The sequence below is a fragment of the Lissotriton helveticus genome, chromosome 6, assembly GCF_964261635.1.
Source record: "Lissotriton helveticus chromosome 6, aLisHel1.1, whole genome shotgun sequence".
Classification (NCBI taxonomy): Eukaryota; Metazoa; Chordata; class Amphibia; order Caudata; family Salamandridae; genus Lissotriton; species Lissotriton helveticus.
In genome coordinates, this window is record NC_136067.1 from 939144586 (window position 1) to 939160452 (window position 15867).

The 15867-nt window shown below is 43.5% G+C and overlaps 1 protein-coding gene across 1 annotated transcript in view; it reads right to left on the reverse strand.

Moving 5' to 3' along the window:
• SDCCAG8 (SHH signaling and ciliogenesis regulator SDCCAG8) overlaps positions 1-15867 on the reverse strand; it is a 1463224-nt gene that overhangs the window by 1259873 nt on the left and 187484 nt on the right. The window lies entirely within an intron of this gene.

Here is a 15867-nt window from a genome sequence, read left to right on the forward strand (position 1 = left end):
TAGGTTCTTGATGGAAAGCCTACAGACAGAATGGCTATTTCAAAATTGGGGTGGAACATGACAACCAATATTATAATTAAAGTTGAACGTTTGTTAGTTAACTAAATGCCTCATCAAATTTTGACTTTAACCGCATATGAGGGCTAAGAACAAACTGAAACATTCAAAAGCCCCCTCATTTATTACAAATTTAAGAGAAAAGGGACATACATTGGGTACATACATCCATAACTCCCACATAGAAGAGCTCAGGGTGATCCAGACAAGTGACTTGTTTGGTGGGAATCAGAAAACTGTATGAAGAAGCATGCCATCTAGTGCGGGTCAGGGTTCACACACCTTTACACTTAGTTCTTTATACCAAGCTTGTATCGATTAAGAGGTATTTCCATCATACTCTAGACCAGCACAGCCATTGGTATGGCATTCATATTAGTGGGGAAGTACTGTGCTAATCTTTAATCCTTCTCACTCCCCCCTCTGGGAAGTCATATAAACAAGCAGGGGCAAAGCCAATAGGTCTCATCTATTCAAAAGCTACTGGCTTTGCCAATGTGTTTTAGCCATGTTGTACACCAGTGTTGCTGTTGTTCAGCATGATTAAAAGTTAATGGCGTAGAGAAGAGTGCCATGGAGTGCAGTGGCGTGACATCAAGTGGATTAGAGTGGAGTGGCATAGAGTGTTGTGAAGTGTCGTGAAGTGGTGTAGAATGGCGTGATGTAGAGTGGCGTATAGTGGAGGAATCCAGAGTGGTGTAGAGAGGAGGGATACAGAGTGGCGTAGAGTGGAGGGATTCAGAGTGGAGTAGAGTGTTGTAGAGTGGAGTAAAGTGTTGTAGAGTGTCATGGAGTAGAGTGCCAAGAGTGTCAAAGAGTGTTGCAGAATGGCGTGGAGGGGTGTAGAGTAGAGTGGCGTAGAGTGGAGGGGCGTAGCGTGGAGGGGCCACGAGTGGAGGGGTGTAGAGTAGCGTAGAGTGCGGTATAGTGGTGTGCTGTAGAGTGGTGTAGAGTACCACAGAGTGGTGTAGAGTTCCACAGAGTGGTGTAGATCACAGAGTGATGTAGAGTACCACAGAGTGGAGAGACAGAGTGGAGGGGCTTAGAGTGGAGCAGAGTGTCATACAGAGGAGGAGTGGAATGATGTAGCTTACAGTGGAGCAAAGTGTCATAGAGTGGAGTCAAGGGTCGTAGAATAGAGTGGAGTGGCATAATGTGTTGTAGAGTGAGTAGCATTATGTGTTGTAGAGTGGAGTAGCATAGAGTGGCATAGAACTGAGGGGTGTAGAGTGGAGGGGTGCAGAGTAGAGTGGCGTGGAGTGACGTAGGATGGAGTGGTGCAGAGTGAAGTGATGAAGAGTGGCACAGAGTGGAGTAGAGTGTTGTGCAGTTGAGTGGTGTAGAGTGTGTAGAGTATAGTATAGTTCACAAAGTGGATGGAGTACTGTGGAGTGGTGTGTCGTGGAGTACAGAGGCGGAGAGTGGAGCACAGTGGCACAGAGTTTGATAGAGTGTCAAAAAGTGTAGTCAAGTGTGGAGTGTTGTGGAGTGGTGTAGAGTGGTGTGGAGTGGCGTAGAGCTGAGTGGCGTAGCGCAGAAGGGAGTAGAGTGTCAGAGTAGAGGGTGTGCAACAGACAACACAGTTTCAATACTTTAGCACTGACATACAGTTTTACTTATAAAACTATACAGCACATAAACAATTTGTGGAAATTGAATCACCTAGTGTATTGATTTGTTTTGATTGTATTAAAATATTTGCTTCCAACACACTTCAGAATTACAAAAAATGTGTTTCATTAGCGCTTTTCAAATTCTGGTATATTCTGAAATATTTGCACAGCTCATTTCCAGACATTTAAATGTTGTTGTGTGCTGAAAAAAAAATTGTACAGCGTTTTTTTCAAGTAGGATCCCAGTACTCAACATGGTTGTCACATAAATCATCTCACTTTGAAGTCAGAGAAAATAAAATAAACACCAAGTTCCTTTAGAAGACGGAGCCCGACATTTGACTTCTGTCTTTGAATGCACAGCATGTGTGACAAGATAACAAAATTTAAAGAAATGTTTACAGTTTTGTAGGAATACAGTAAACAGGCTATACCTGATGGGCAAAGACCTAATGAACAGCCTAAAACAAATAAAGGCAGCAATTATAAAGCAAGCAACTCTGAGCTAGAAATCCAAAGGCCAATATTAAGCAACGGGCGGAATGCATTCCCAAGGAAGCTTTCCGAATGTCAACAAGAAGTCTTTCCAAGCCAGACACCTGGGGTGTCTGGTAAGCTTTGACCTAAAAAACACATCCTTGGAGTGCCTAACAAGTATTCTCACAGTCCAAAGCTATCCTTTGGGTTTGTTAGAAAAGGTAACTAACACCAAAACCTTGCCTATTACGGTAATTGGGCGATACAATTAAATAGATACATTCCTCAGACACCTGGGGTGTCTGGTAAGCTTTGACCTAAAAAACACATCCTTGGAGTGCCTAACAAGTATTCTCACAGTCCAAAGCTATCCTTTGGGTTTGTTAGAAAAGGTAACTAACACCAAAACCTTGCCTATTACGGTAATTGGGCGATACAATTAAATAGATACATTCCTTTTAAGACAGTATAAAAATAATCTAGTTTTAAAGGTCTATTGGTTTTAACATGTTTTTCCCTGTAAATAAGTGAGGCCCACTGTCTTTGTCATAAACTAGGGTTGCTTTCTGGCCGGCACGTTGGGTATTTTAATATCCCAGCCAGTACAAAAGTTATACAAATCACTTACAATTGCTATTGTTTTCCTTATCATTCCGTACTTTAAACAGTAAACATAAGAAGAAAGTATTTTCAAAATGTGGTCGACAATGGCCGTAATGATCCCTGGATGATAATTAAAGTTTAAAAAACTGAAAGGCTATATCAAAATGAATAGACTATTTTCTTCTTGTAGCAAGGTGGGAATTTTATGTGGTATGGCTGGGAGGCCTTACCATGTAATATTGACACGATACCCTAAATTGGAACTCTGATTCTCCCCAGTAATCCTTCTCTCAGTCCTGGTAGAGTGGCAAAGAGCAGACAGGCTTACTTAGAGGAACATATGTAAAGCATTTTACAGCATCAACAGTGACGATAAGTAATTAACATGACACAAAAGAATTCAGACACAAATTTATAAAAACAGACCTAATTTTTATATAAATTTAGACACAGAAACAAAGTCAATACAGGGTGAATACCCGGAGTTATCAATTTTAAAGTGTTCAAGAAATCAAAACTTTGCACAGCTGTCAGAACTTACCATTGTGGTCAATAGGGAAAATCTCAGGTGAGATTCTGTCACTTGCGGGGTGAGTTCAACAGAACTCACTTAGAGTTAAGGTCTTGCGGGTCACCAGACCAAGCTGCAACAGTCAGAACAATTTTAATTTGCCCAGGGAGTATGGGAGCAGAGGAGACTTGGCTGTCCTTGGTGCTGAACTGGAGTTGCAGGAGCTGTCAAAACAACAGTTGACACAACAGTGCATGTCAGAGGATGCCTTAGGTGAGACTTGGGGGTGTTGGCCTGGACCAAGAATCACCAGGCAGAACAGCTCTGCCTAATTGGGTCATCTCGAATGCAGAGGTGTACCTGGCTATCTGTGGTGGTGAATGGGACTGTGGTTGCTAACATTACGATGCATGCCAACAAAGCCTTCATTGGGATGCAGAAACTTGACAACTGGGCCACAGAAGTGGAGGGGGGATGATTCTGAAGGTTCCCTCCACGTGGAGCGTCGAGTGAAGCAGTTAGTAGTCAGCTTGACCACCAACAAACCTTGATCCCGGCAAAGGTCACAACTGGGTCAATCTTCTTCCAGAGGACCTGGGAACAATGCAGAGGGCTGACACTTGGTGAGGTTCAGGACTACGCTTACCAGAAGGCATCTGGCTGGTTACTTTTGGGCAGGTCCACGGTTTGTGCTTGCGGACTACATGGGACTAGTACCTCTAGTCCTAAGGAGTTATGATGAAGTCTTTGGCTTGCAGAGGGGTTAACCTTCCATTTAGAAATGGTCTCTGGCCCTACACAAGTTGCAGTCTAGCAGGTGCAGGGGGGCTGCAATGGGTGTAGTAGGTTGCGCCTCTTCTCCATAGAGTTCTGCCCTCTGATGACATGGATTCTCTTTGTCCTCTTCTTCTTCAGAGTAGATCTGGAGTTCTGGTGTGAGTGGGTCCCCCTTAAATCTTGGATTTAGGGGATGTTTAAAAGTGTGAAGGCTAGTAACCAATAGACTAACTAATAGACTGCAGCTAATCTGCCCCTGAGGTGACAACATCAGGTGGGTGTATGTCACCAAACTACCCAGAGCCCACTATCTTTAGGAAATTTCAAGAAGGCATGGGCCATCCTCGGCTGTACAAACCCACTAGCCCATCCTAGAGGTGTGGTTAGTCTTTGGAGGTTGTACGCCTCCTGAATACCTAATTTCCTGCCTGCCTGCCTGCCTGCCTGCCTGCAACCATGAGTTCCTGGGGCAGGATTGGCCTTTGTCTCTACTAGGAGTCAAGTAACTTACATATCAGAGGCAGTGAAGCCTATGAGGCTCACTGCTCTGATGGGTCCTTCCCTAGACATCCTGGGAGGGTGGAGGTGTGACCTTCTACCTGCCCAGGCCCTTAGTCTTACGTCCTCTGGGAGTGATAGCACTCCCAAGCAGGAGGTCAGACTTCTGGCTTGTCAGCAAACGGCATGGAAAATCCACTAAGGCACAAGGAAACTAGGTATCTTGGTAGGCATACTCTGCGGGTGCCACCTGGGTACTTGCCAACTCAGCCTCGGTGCTTGATAACAAAGACGATTACATTTGTGCTACAATCGGGGAGCTGGCTATCTCGGTTTTGTCCGGTAGTCAGTTCAAGTTAACCTGTGGACCCCCATTCAGTTACAGTAAATTTGAATGGCAAGGTTACTGTAGAGGCAAGGATGTCTGTACATATATGCCCTTACCATTAAGATAATGCACTTTGCCTCCTGGGCTTTAGAAGGCTGATCTAAGGGGTGACTTACATTAAGGAAGTGAGGTGACCCTGTCAGACAAGGTGTGCGCAGGGTCGCACTCGATCAGAGAAGCTGCTCATGCAGGCTGCGGTAGCAGCCCTGCAGACTTTACTTTTACTCTGGTCACTCAGGCACACATAGTACTGCAGCCCTGGTGACCCCTTTAACACCCTTGCCCCGGATACCACCGGCACATATTCGAGGGACTTACAAGGGGGGATAAAATCTCATGCCAGATGGGTGTACCAATACACATTACCTTTTGAGGGAAAGAACACTTGCACTGGGGCCTGGATAGCAAGTCCAAGTGCACTTTCAGTTCTAAAACCACAGCATCCAGGCCAAAAAGTGGGAGGTAACCATCCAAAAAAGGCACTCTTCTATTTATGAAAAAACAAGCAAAAGAACAGAGGGCAGAGGCTAATAGAATCCGCACCCAACAAATGAACAGTGTTTCCTAATTTAATTGAAGGTGCACGAAACCATGGAGTACTTCACCCTATACTCCCCACACTGTAGGAACTAATCCTACAAATTCAATACAACAGCAAAAAAGGTTTCAGCACTCTAAAGACAAATTATTAATACTTCTTATCACAATCCACTTCAGGTAAATATTGAAAAAATGATTGCACATAAGGAAAAAAGGCATCCAGATTCGATAGATGTATTTCTTGTTCCAAAATTCTTTTTATTATTCACAGAACAGAAACTTCTTCCACAGACAAATTCATCATAGCCAACGCATTTCGTCTCATTAAGAGACTTCTTCAAGGCTTTACATTTATGGCATATGTTATGTTCTTCGGGAGACGCGAAGCAGTGTGAGTGAGGCACTCGATACAGTATTCGGTCAGTATGTGGTGAAACCCACATACTGACCGGATTGCGTGCGGTTACTATGCCGCTTTAAGATTGTTCGAATACTGTATCGAGTGTCTCACTCACACTGCTTCTTTGAAATATTACTCTTCTATTTATGTATCTATGTATGTATTGTATCTGGGCCTTAACAGAATGTTAACTACTGAACAAATTGCCTGTATTTTTCTCTAGGAAAGGTGGCAACCCTAAACCTTTCATTATAAACAGATCAGACCTATAGCATTTGACATAACTTCAGTGGTGTAGCTAAGCCTTAGGCCTCCCAAGGCAGCCCCTGCTTTTGCCGGGCCGGTGGCTGAATGTAAGAGCGGAGGAGGGGTTGTGGTGGGGGGTGTGCTTTCGATTCCTGCGGCCGCTGCACTGCAACGGCCGCAGGTAAGAGGGAGGGAGTCCACCAGCCACCGCCCCCAAAACTTGTGCCGCCTGGGGAAGACCATCACCTCACCCACCCTTGCTACGCCACTGCATAACTTTCCTCAATTAGGCCTACAGCCTTTATCAATGGCTTGTCACCATACCCACCTCAAGCCTACTTTATTAAGCATAAGCTTTCTCAAAAGGCAAAACAAGAACTCCTTTTCACTCAAAGCACACTTCTCCTGCCCAATCAAAAGACTGTAGGGAGGCAGATCAACACATGGTCCTGATTACAGATTTTTAAAGCTGTTTTTTCATGTGAGCGTAGGAAGTCTGGTGCCAGTGGTGCTGCCAAGCCAGATTTAAATCAACACAAAATGTTGACAGAGGCGTGTAGTATTGATGGATGGGGCTAAGCAGCTAGCAGGCTGCTCCCGGTGGAGTTGCTGTTGATGAAGATCTACGCTTGCTGATGAGTACTTTTGCTACCTGTTAAGCTATTTGTCTTCAATCTAAATAAACCTATGTGTTACTATTCACACCAGGGTGGTTCGTCATTACTACAAGGCGATGCCATGAAAATTGTGATGTTAAAAGCATGTGTATCGGTACTAGCTACAGGCCACCGTAACTGTAGTCTAGAAAAGCAGAGGGCTAATGGAAGACATATTGTCCCACTGTTGTGTTTCAATGTTGAATGAGGCCTCACTGTGTCAGTCATTGCTTTAAATAGGCAATTTCTTTCATTTGAAAGGGAAAGTACGTGTACTTCTCAGCTCTGGTGCAATACTTTTAATATATACTAATCAATTGAGAAAGGATCACTCGTCCTGCACAACCTTTGGTATGCTGGAGGAACGGTGGGGTGTCCCAAATTAAAAGACCCTCATGCACGTGATGGGTATGGTGGTATCTGAGCGGTATATCTTGGTTCTCCGCTGTCTAATCACGTGTGTGCATAATCATCAGGTCGATCAGGTTATGCAGCCTCCACCAGGAGGTTCTTACCCAAGGTTGAAACAGTAGTGAGCCAGTGATAAAGGGTCTTTAAAAAGCCCGGAAAACCAGAAAAATGACTTTAATTAGGTCTGGGTTCGGGTCTGGTAAACTCTGGATTAGTGCATCTTGTGAACTTTTTTATGAGCAATAGGTGCACTCAGAGTATTGCTAAAAAATTGTGAGGGGGAAGGGAGTTAAAAATTGGTCGACATGTTTCTGCCTATTTGCCTCAGTTAGGACTTACAGGCTTTCATCAGGACCGGTGGGTGAGTAACGTGAAAAAATAGGGGATACAAATAACGTGCTCTCAAAACCAGTGATAAACATTAGGTATATTAACCTGTTTCTTTGTGATTGAGGTCTCAATGTATCTGTAAGAGAAATCAACACAAGTGCTTTTCAACACACAAGGGAAGGGGTACAGAGGGACACACACCAAGCAGAAATCTGCTTAACACGTCTATCCATTGATAGACATTCTTAACAACAAAAAAAATGGCATACTTCATAAACCGGCAGGTATAAATGGCAATATCAACTCTCTTTCCAAACTCTCCAAACTCATGCAGAGGGCTATAGCATGCTCAGAGGTAGGTGCTGCATGCATGTTTTAACAGCGTTTTTCTAAGTGTAAAGTAATCCATTCGGTGGTTTTGTCCCTACAAGATTCGGTGATAGTGCACTTCACCCCAGTATCTTAATATTGTGTGAAATGCCCAACACGCATATCTACACCTTCTCTAGTTCTCACGAGAAAGTTTCTTTGTTTTGTAATATGGTGCCTAATCACACGTGTTTTTTGTAAAATGTGCCTCTAACAGACCGCGGTCTGTTCTGAATACATTGAAAACTACTTGTTACCTTGCGCGTATAGCTGACGCGCTCCAGTCGGGTGGTTGAGCTTCAGCTGGGCTAAAGGGAGGGAAAGTTCGAGTTAAAAACTCAGTTTTACAAAATACTTGCGGTTTCCAGCGTTCTTGTTCTCCCGGTCTCGCTACCTATTGCGTCTGGTCCTGGCGTCCTCTGTGTGCGCGCTGCTCTCGTCAACCCGGAAACTGTCGATTATGTTTCCGGGTCGGTATTAAGGGTGGTGATTACATGGGGAATGGATCTCATTGGTCCTCCCAAATGTTACTATGGCAACCTGGGGCGTTTACTTTAACCTTCATAGCGAATCCGCAGGCTGGATAATATGTATTGGGTTTGCCGTATAAATTCATTTACAGTATGTTATTCGTAGCGGCAAAGGCAATGATGGTTAGTGCTATTCCCGATAGTGAATATCATTATGCTATTAAAGTGGGAGGTGGTCGCGTTTTATTTAAGCAATGTATGCACATCGGAGACATAGTTAGAGACTAGGTGTTGGCTCCGATGTTAGGACTAGGGCACAGTGACTTGATATCTATTGGGGAACGGTGCTCAATGGGTTGTAGTGAGGGATAGAGTTCGAGATTGTATTTATTGGTTTTCAGAGTGACATAGATTGTTCATTTTCTATTCAGGCTGAGCCAGGGGATGTTGTCATTCAACCCTTCATGGTCAGTTCCAAGCCTATGTACCCATATTTGCTCCTTCTCAAAGAGGATCTTCTTGGCATTTCTGTCTTTATTGGATAGAGTCTCAAGGATGACCCACTGGAGGTCTTGTGTAGTATGGCCCTTTTCTAGATAGTGATTAGCCATTTTTGTGGTACTCTTTCTACATTTGACATTGCTTCGATGTTCAAAAAGTCTTTGTTTGGCTTTTCTGCATGTCATGCCGACATATTTGAGGTTGCAGGGGCAAGTGATCATATAGACCACGTGGCTAGTGTTACAATTTGTGTGGCTTCGCATGGTCCATTTAAAGTCTGGCAGTAATTGGAGTTCTTTGGTAGGTTTTGTAAGGTTGCACACAGAGCAAGAGCCACATGGATAGTGTCCTGTCACTTGGGGTTTGCCCCATGGATTTGTGGGCTCTCTGACTATCCTTGGTGCAGGTCTTGTGTGGACTAGGATATCTTTTAGATTCCGACCTCTGGATGAGTTTGGAGAGTTTGAAGAGAGAGTTGACATCGCCATTTATACCTGCCGGTTTATGAAGTATTGCCATTTTTTAGTTGTTAAGAATGTCTATCAATGGATAGAGGTGTTAAGCAGATTTCTGCTTGGTGTGTGTCCCTCTGTACCCCTTCCCTTGTGTGTTGAAAAGCACTTGTGTTAATTTCTCTTACAGGTACATTGAGACCTCAATCACAAAGAAACAGGTTAATATACCTAATGTTTATTACTGGTTTTGAGAGCACGTTATTTATATCCCCTATTTTTTCACGTTACTCACCCACCGGTCCTGATGAAAGCCTGTAAGTCCTAACTGAGGCAAATAGGCAGAAACATGTCGACCAATTTTTAACTCCCTTCCCCCTCACAATTTTTTAGCAATACTCTGAGTGCACCTATTGCTCATAAAAAAGTTCACAAGATGCACTAATCCAGAGTTTACCAGACCCGAACCCAGACCTAATTAAAGTCATTTTTCTGGTTTTCCGGGCTTTTTAAAGACCCTTTATCACTGGCTCACTACTGTTTCAACCTTGGGTAAGAACCTCCTGGTGGAGGCTGCATAACCTGATCGACCTGATGATTATGCACACACGTGATTAGACAGCGGAGAACCAAGATATACCGCTCAGATACCACCATACCCATCACGTGCATGAGGGTCTTTTAATTTGGGACACCCCACCGTTCCTCCAGCATACCAAAGGTTGTGCAGGACGAGTGATCCTTTCTCAATTGATTTGTATATGTATTTTGGAAACTGAACGAATCGGATTTCCACCTCCCCCTTTGATTAGAAGATTATAAGCAGCGCACAGCTGTGGGAGTCTCTACAGGAATTCTGACCTAAAATCTCATTGATCAGAAGACTGCCCTGAAGATCTCATGATGGCAGAGAACTTGGGATGAAGTTATTCCATTGAAGAGATTGACGCGATACTCGCCAGACCGGCTCTATTTATGAACAGTGACCTCACTCAGACCCTCTCCAGCTCCACAGAGTGGGACGAACTCACGGAAATCAAGAAAGAACAAGTCAAAACAGCCGTTCACGGCATCATAATGACAGAATACTTGAGAGTGAATGCGGCACCCAGAGGACTCTGGGTTACCAATGCACCTAGGATTTTCCTGAAAGATTTGGCCTTTAGAAAAGATTGGTCTGCCATTTCATGGAAGTGTACCAGGGACTATTTGGTCCTAATTATCAAAACCGCCACAAGATTGACAGATGAACTCACAGTAAAAATCGAAATTTTAGAAACAAAACTGAACAACACTGTGAACATCACTATATATAAAAACAGACTAGAAGAAATCAACAAAGAAATGAGTGACACTCATGAATATTTGACACAACCTAAACTACAAAAGTTAGCAAAAGAACTCAAAAAGTTTTCTTTAGAGAAGATACATCCTTACAGTAGTAAGGATTACAAGACAGATGACAACTCCTCCAATTATGGATCAAACATCCAGTACAAGTTCTGACCAAGGAGTAGATCAACACAATCCCAATAAAAACTACTATCAGAACAGAAGAGGGAATCGACGAGGACGTAACTCTTGGCGCCCCCCATTTTTTCAAACGAACAATCAGGGAATACCCTTCCAACCCTTCAATCCTCACTTTCAAGGGTGGATGAATCCCTATTTTCAAGGTCCCCAAATTATGAACCACCAGATACAACACCAGACCGGCCAGAATTTTCAACAACATATTCCTTTTTTAGGGAACGGCCCGGCTTCACAAAGAACACTGAGGAGGGGAGTAACTTGGTCCGACCCAACCAGGCAAGTACAAACCCGGAGAGTAACCAAAGCCAAAACCGGGGCAACGACGAATCCCTCATCGTGAATCTCACAGAAAAGACTCTAACTAAAGACGAAGAAGGGGTGCTCAACAAAGGTCTGGGATATGTTCCTACACCGAAACCAGATTTATTCAAAACTAAATGTGAAGTGGCAGAATTCTGCCGTAAGCTGAAATTAAAAGCTTTTTTTAAAGGAGATCAACCTCCTGTCAGAGAAGGAGATACAACCCTTAGGAACAAGTCATCTTTTTGCCCACTGAATTCCCAAATTCCAATTGAAATACAAACCTTCGAACAGGCCATCTTTAAAGCTATTAATGGACTAACTAACGAACCCCCAAAACCCTTCCAGAACATCACCAGAGCAGAACAACAAGCACTTAATGCCTTAAAAGAAGACCGCAATATAGTCATCAAACCGGCCGACAAAGGCGGGGGAGTGGTTCTCCTTACGGCTGAAGGATATGACCAACAATGCATGGACCTACTTTCTAATGACAAATTCTACAAAGTCCTGACAACAGACCCAACACCGAGACTACAGAGAACTATCACGATGATGATAGAAGAGGGAGAGACCAACAATTGGATCTCGAAGAAAGAAGGGGAATACCTAGGGACCACTACACCCCGAACCCCCTACTTCTATTCATTACCAAAGACGCACAAAGGGCGAATACCACCACCCGGACGACCAATTGTGTCAGGCATCGGTTCAATTTTAGAACCCCTGTCCCAGTTTGCAGGCCAATACCTCAGACCTTTGGTCCAAAAGACCCCAACGTACCTAAAGGATACTAGAGACCTTCTTAACCAACTACAAAACATCGAGTACTCTCCAGACACCATGCTCTTGGTTGGATTCGATGTGGAGAGCCAATACACCAGCCTTCCACAGGGGAAAACCATGGACACTCTTGAAAATATACTCTTCAACTCTGTCTGGACCTATAAACCCCCCAGACACTTTGTATTGGAATGTTGCCGGATGGCACTCATGGAAAACTTTTTCCAATATAAAGATACCTTGTACCTGCAATGCCACGGTACATCGATGGGCAGTACATATGCCCCCAGCGTGGCAGGACTTTATGTCAGCACCTTTGAGGACTTGCACATTCTAAATGAGGAGAATAATCCTTACTGTCATCATATACTGTTCTGGAAACAGTATATTGATGACATTTTCGTCATCTGGCAATGAGACAAAAACAGCTTAATTGAATTCCACAATTGGCTCAACCTGAGAGATGAATGCCTGCAATTCACCTATTGTGCGGACCAGAAGAGCATTGACTTTCTAGACGTAACCATCTACGCTGAGGCTGGCACTGATCAGACTACAACCTTTTTTAAAACAACTGCTAAAAATAGTCTTCTCTCCTACAATAGCTTCCACCCGCGCCCTCTGAAGGAGAATTTACCATAGAGCCAATTCCTCAGATTGAGGCGCAACTGCAGCAACGTCACTGAATACAAGTCACAGGCTAATGACCTTTGCAAGAAACTGGAAGCCCGGGATTAACCAAGGAAGGTCATAAATAAATGTAAGAAACGCGCCAGAAACCAGAACAGAGAGGCACTCCTCGAAACCATTTCCAAACCACCCTCTGAGGAAGTCATAACATGTGTAACTACATACAGCCCAGTGACCAACAGTTTGAAAAAGATTATAAACAAGAACTGGCGCATTTTGACATCAGGCAACCTCTCATGGCCAAAACCGAGGTTTGCAAACAGGAGAAGTCGGAATCTAAAAGATATCCTAGTCCACACAAGACCTACACCAAGGATTGTCAGAGAGCCCACAAATCCATGGGGCAACCCCCAGGTGACAGGACACTATCCATGTGGCTCTTGCTCTGTGTGCAACCTTACAAAACCTACCAAAGAACTCCAATTACTGCCAGACTTTAAATGGACCATGCGAAGCCACACAAATTGTAACACTAGCCACGTGGTCTATATGATCACTTGCCCCTGCAACCTCAGATATGTCGGCATGACATGCAGAAAAGCCAAACAAAGACTTTGTGAACATCGAAGCAATGTCAAATGTAGAAAGAGTACCACAAAAATGGCTAATCACGATCTAGAAAAGGGCCATACTACACAAGACCTCCAGTGGGTCATCCTTGAGACTCTATCCAATAAAGACAGAAATGCCAAGAAGATCCTCTTTGAGAAGAAGCAAAGATGGGTACATAGGCTTGGAACTGACCATGAAGGGTTGAATGACAACATCCCCTGGCTCAGCCTGAATAGAAAATGAACAATCTATGTCACTCTGAAAACCAATAAATACAATCTCGAACTCTATCCCTCACTACAACCCATTGAGCACCGTTCCTCAATAGATATCAAGTCACTGTGCCCTAGTCCTAACATCGGTGCCAACACCTAGTCTCTAGCTATGTCTCCGATGTGCATACATTGCTTAAATAAAACGCGACCACCTTCCACTTTAATAGCATAATGATATTCACTATCGGGAATAGCACTAACCATCATTGCCTTTGCCGCTACGAATAACATACTGTAAATCAATTTATACGGCAAACCCAATACATATTATCCAGACGGCGGATTCGCTATGAAGGTTAAAGTAAACTCCCCAGGCTGCCATAGTAACATTTGGGAGGACCAATGAGATCCATTCCCCACGTAATCACCACCCTTAATACCGACCCGGAAACAGAATCAACCGTTTCCGGGTTGACGAGAGCAGCGCGCACACAGAGGACGCCAGGACCGGACGCAATAGGTAGCGAGACCGGGAGAACAAGAACGCGGGAAACCGCAAGTATTTTGCAAAACTGAGTTTTTAACTCGAACTTTCCCTCCCTTTAGTCCTCCTGAAGCTCAACCACCCGACTGGAGCGCGTCAGCTATACGCGCAAGGTAACAAGTAGTTTTCAATGTATTCAGAACAGACCGCGGTCTGTTAGAGGCACATTTTACAAAAAACACGTGTGATTAGGCACCATATTACAAAACAAAGAAACTTTCTCGTGAGAACTAGAGAAGGTGTAGATATACGTGTTGGGCATTTCACACAATATTAAGATACTGGGGTGAAGTGCACTATCACCGAATCTTGTAGGGACAAAACCACCGAATGGATTACTTTACACTTAGAAAAACGCTGTTAAAACATGCATGCAGCACCTACCTCTGAGCATGCTATAGCCCTCTGCATGAGTTTGGAGAGTTTGAAGAGAGAGTTGACATTGCCATTTATACCTGCCGGTTTATGAAGTATTGCCATTTTTTAGTTGTTAAGAATGTCTATCAATGGATAGACGTGTTAAGCAGATTTCTGCTTGGTGTGTGTCCCTCTGTACCCCTTCCCTTGTGTGTTGAAAAGCACTTGTGTTGATTTCTCCTACAGTTACATTGAGACCTCAATCACAAAGAAACAGGTTAATATACCTAATGTTTATCACTGGTTTTGAGAGCACGTTATTTATATCCCCTATTTTTTCACGTTACTCACCCACCGGTCCTGATGAAAGCCTGTAAGTCCTAACTGAGGCAAATAGGCAGAAACATGTCGACCAATTTTTAACTCCCTTCCCCCTCACAATTTTTTAGCAATACTCTGAGTGCACCTATTGCTCATAAAAAAGTTCACAAGATGCACTAATCCAGAGTTTACCAGACCCGAACCCAGACCTAATTAAAGTCATTTTTCTGGTTTTACGGGCTTTTTATAGACCCTTTATCACTGGCTCACTACTGTTTCAACCTTGGGTAAGAACCTCCTGGTGGAGGCTGCATAACCTGATCGACCTGATGATTATGCACACACGTGATTAGACAGCGGAGAACCAAGATATACCGCTCAGATACCACCATACCCATCACGTGCATGAGGGTCTTTTAATTTGGGACACCCCACCGTTCCTCCAGCATACCAAAGGTTGTGCAGGACGAGTGATCCTTTCTCAATTGATTAGTATATGTATTTTGGAAACTGAACGGATCGGATTTCCACCTCCCCCCCCTTTGATTAGAAGGCAATACTTTTAATGACAGAATACTGTTTTCTTTTGGTCAAATGCATATTTTACTTTAAAATGCTGATGTGGGCAGTGTGAATTGTTTTGCTATTGGCCAAACTCCTATGACTTTTAGTGGAATGTTTTAAACATGTGAGACTCTGTCTGGGCTGTGGATTGTATTGGGTCTGGGTAGGGAGAAATGTTTATATGGTTGTAACTGTATCATTTATAAGTATGCGTGGCCGAATTATGCAACCATGCATTGTTGTTTTAGGTTACTGAAATTTTCCATTTTTTAGGAATTGGAAATGTGTGTAATATTTCTATAAGAATATATTTCTTGGAAATAAAGTATTTCTGAATCTGAAGAAGAAGAGAGAGTACCACCACTTCTCAGAGACAAGCATGTACTCTGGAGTAGTAAGTATCCGCATTTATCTAATTCCATTTAAAGCACTGGTGTCAGTTAAATCTAAACTCTTAACGACCGGCATTATATATTGCGTGGTGACTGCAGCGCAGAGTTGGTATGGTAGAGGCTTCGTTAATACAGACGTGGTTACATAAAATGTGTAGCACACTACCCATAGGAGCCAGACGACACAAATAAACAAGATTATCACAAAAGAGACATTGTTTGTTCGTTTCTTGAAAAATGAGAGCACTGGTCAAAGGAAAGATTGCCAAGGCGCGCACAATGTGGCAGCTATGAAAGAAATGTTCATTTCTATATGT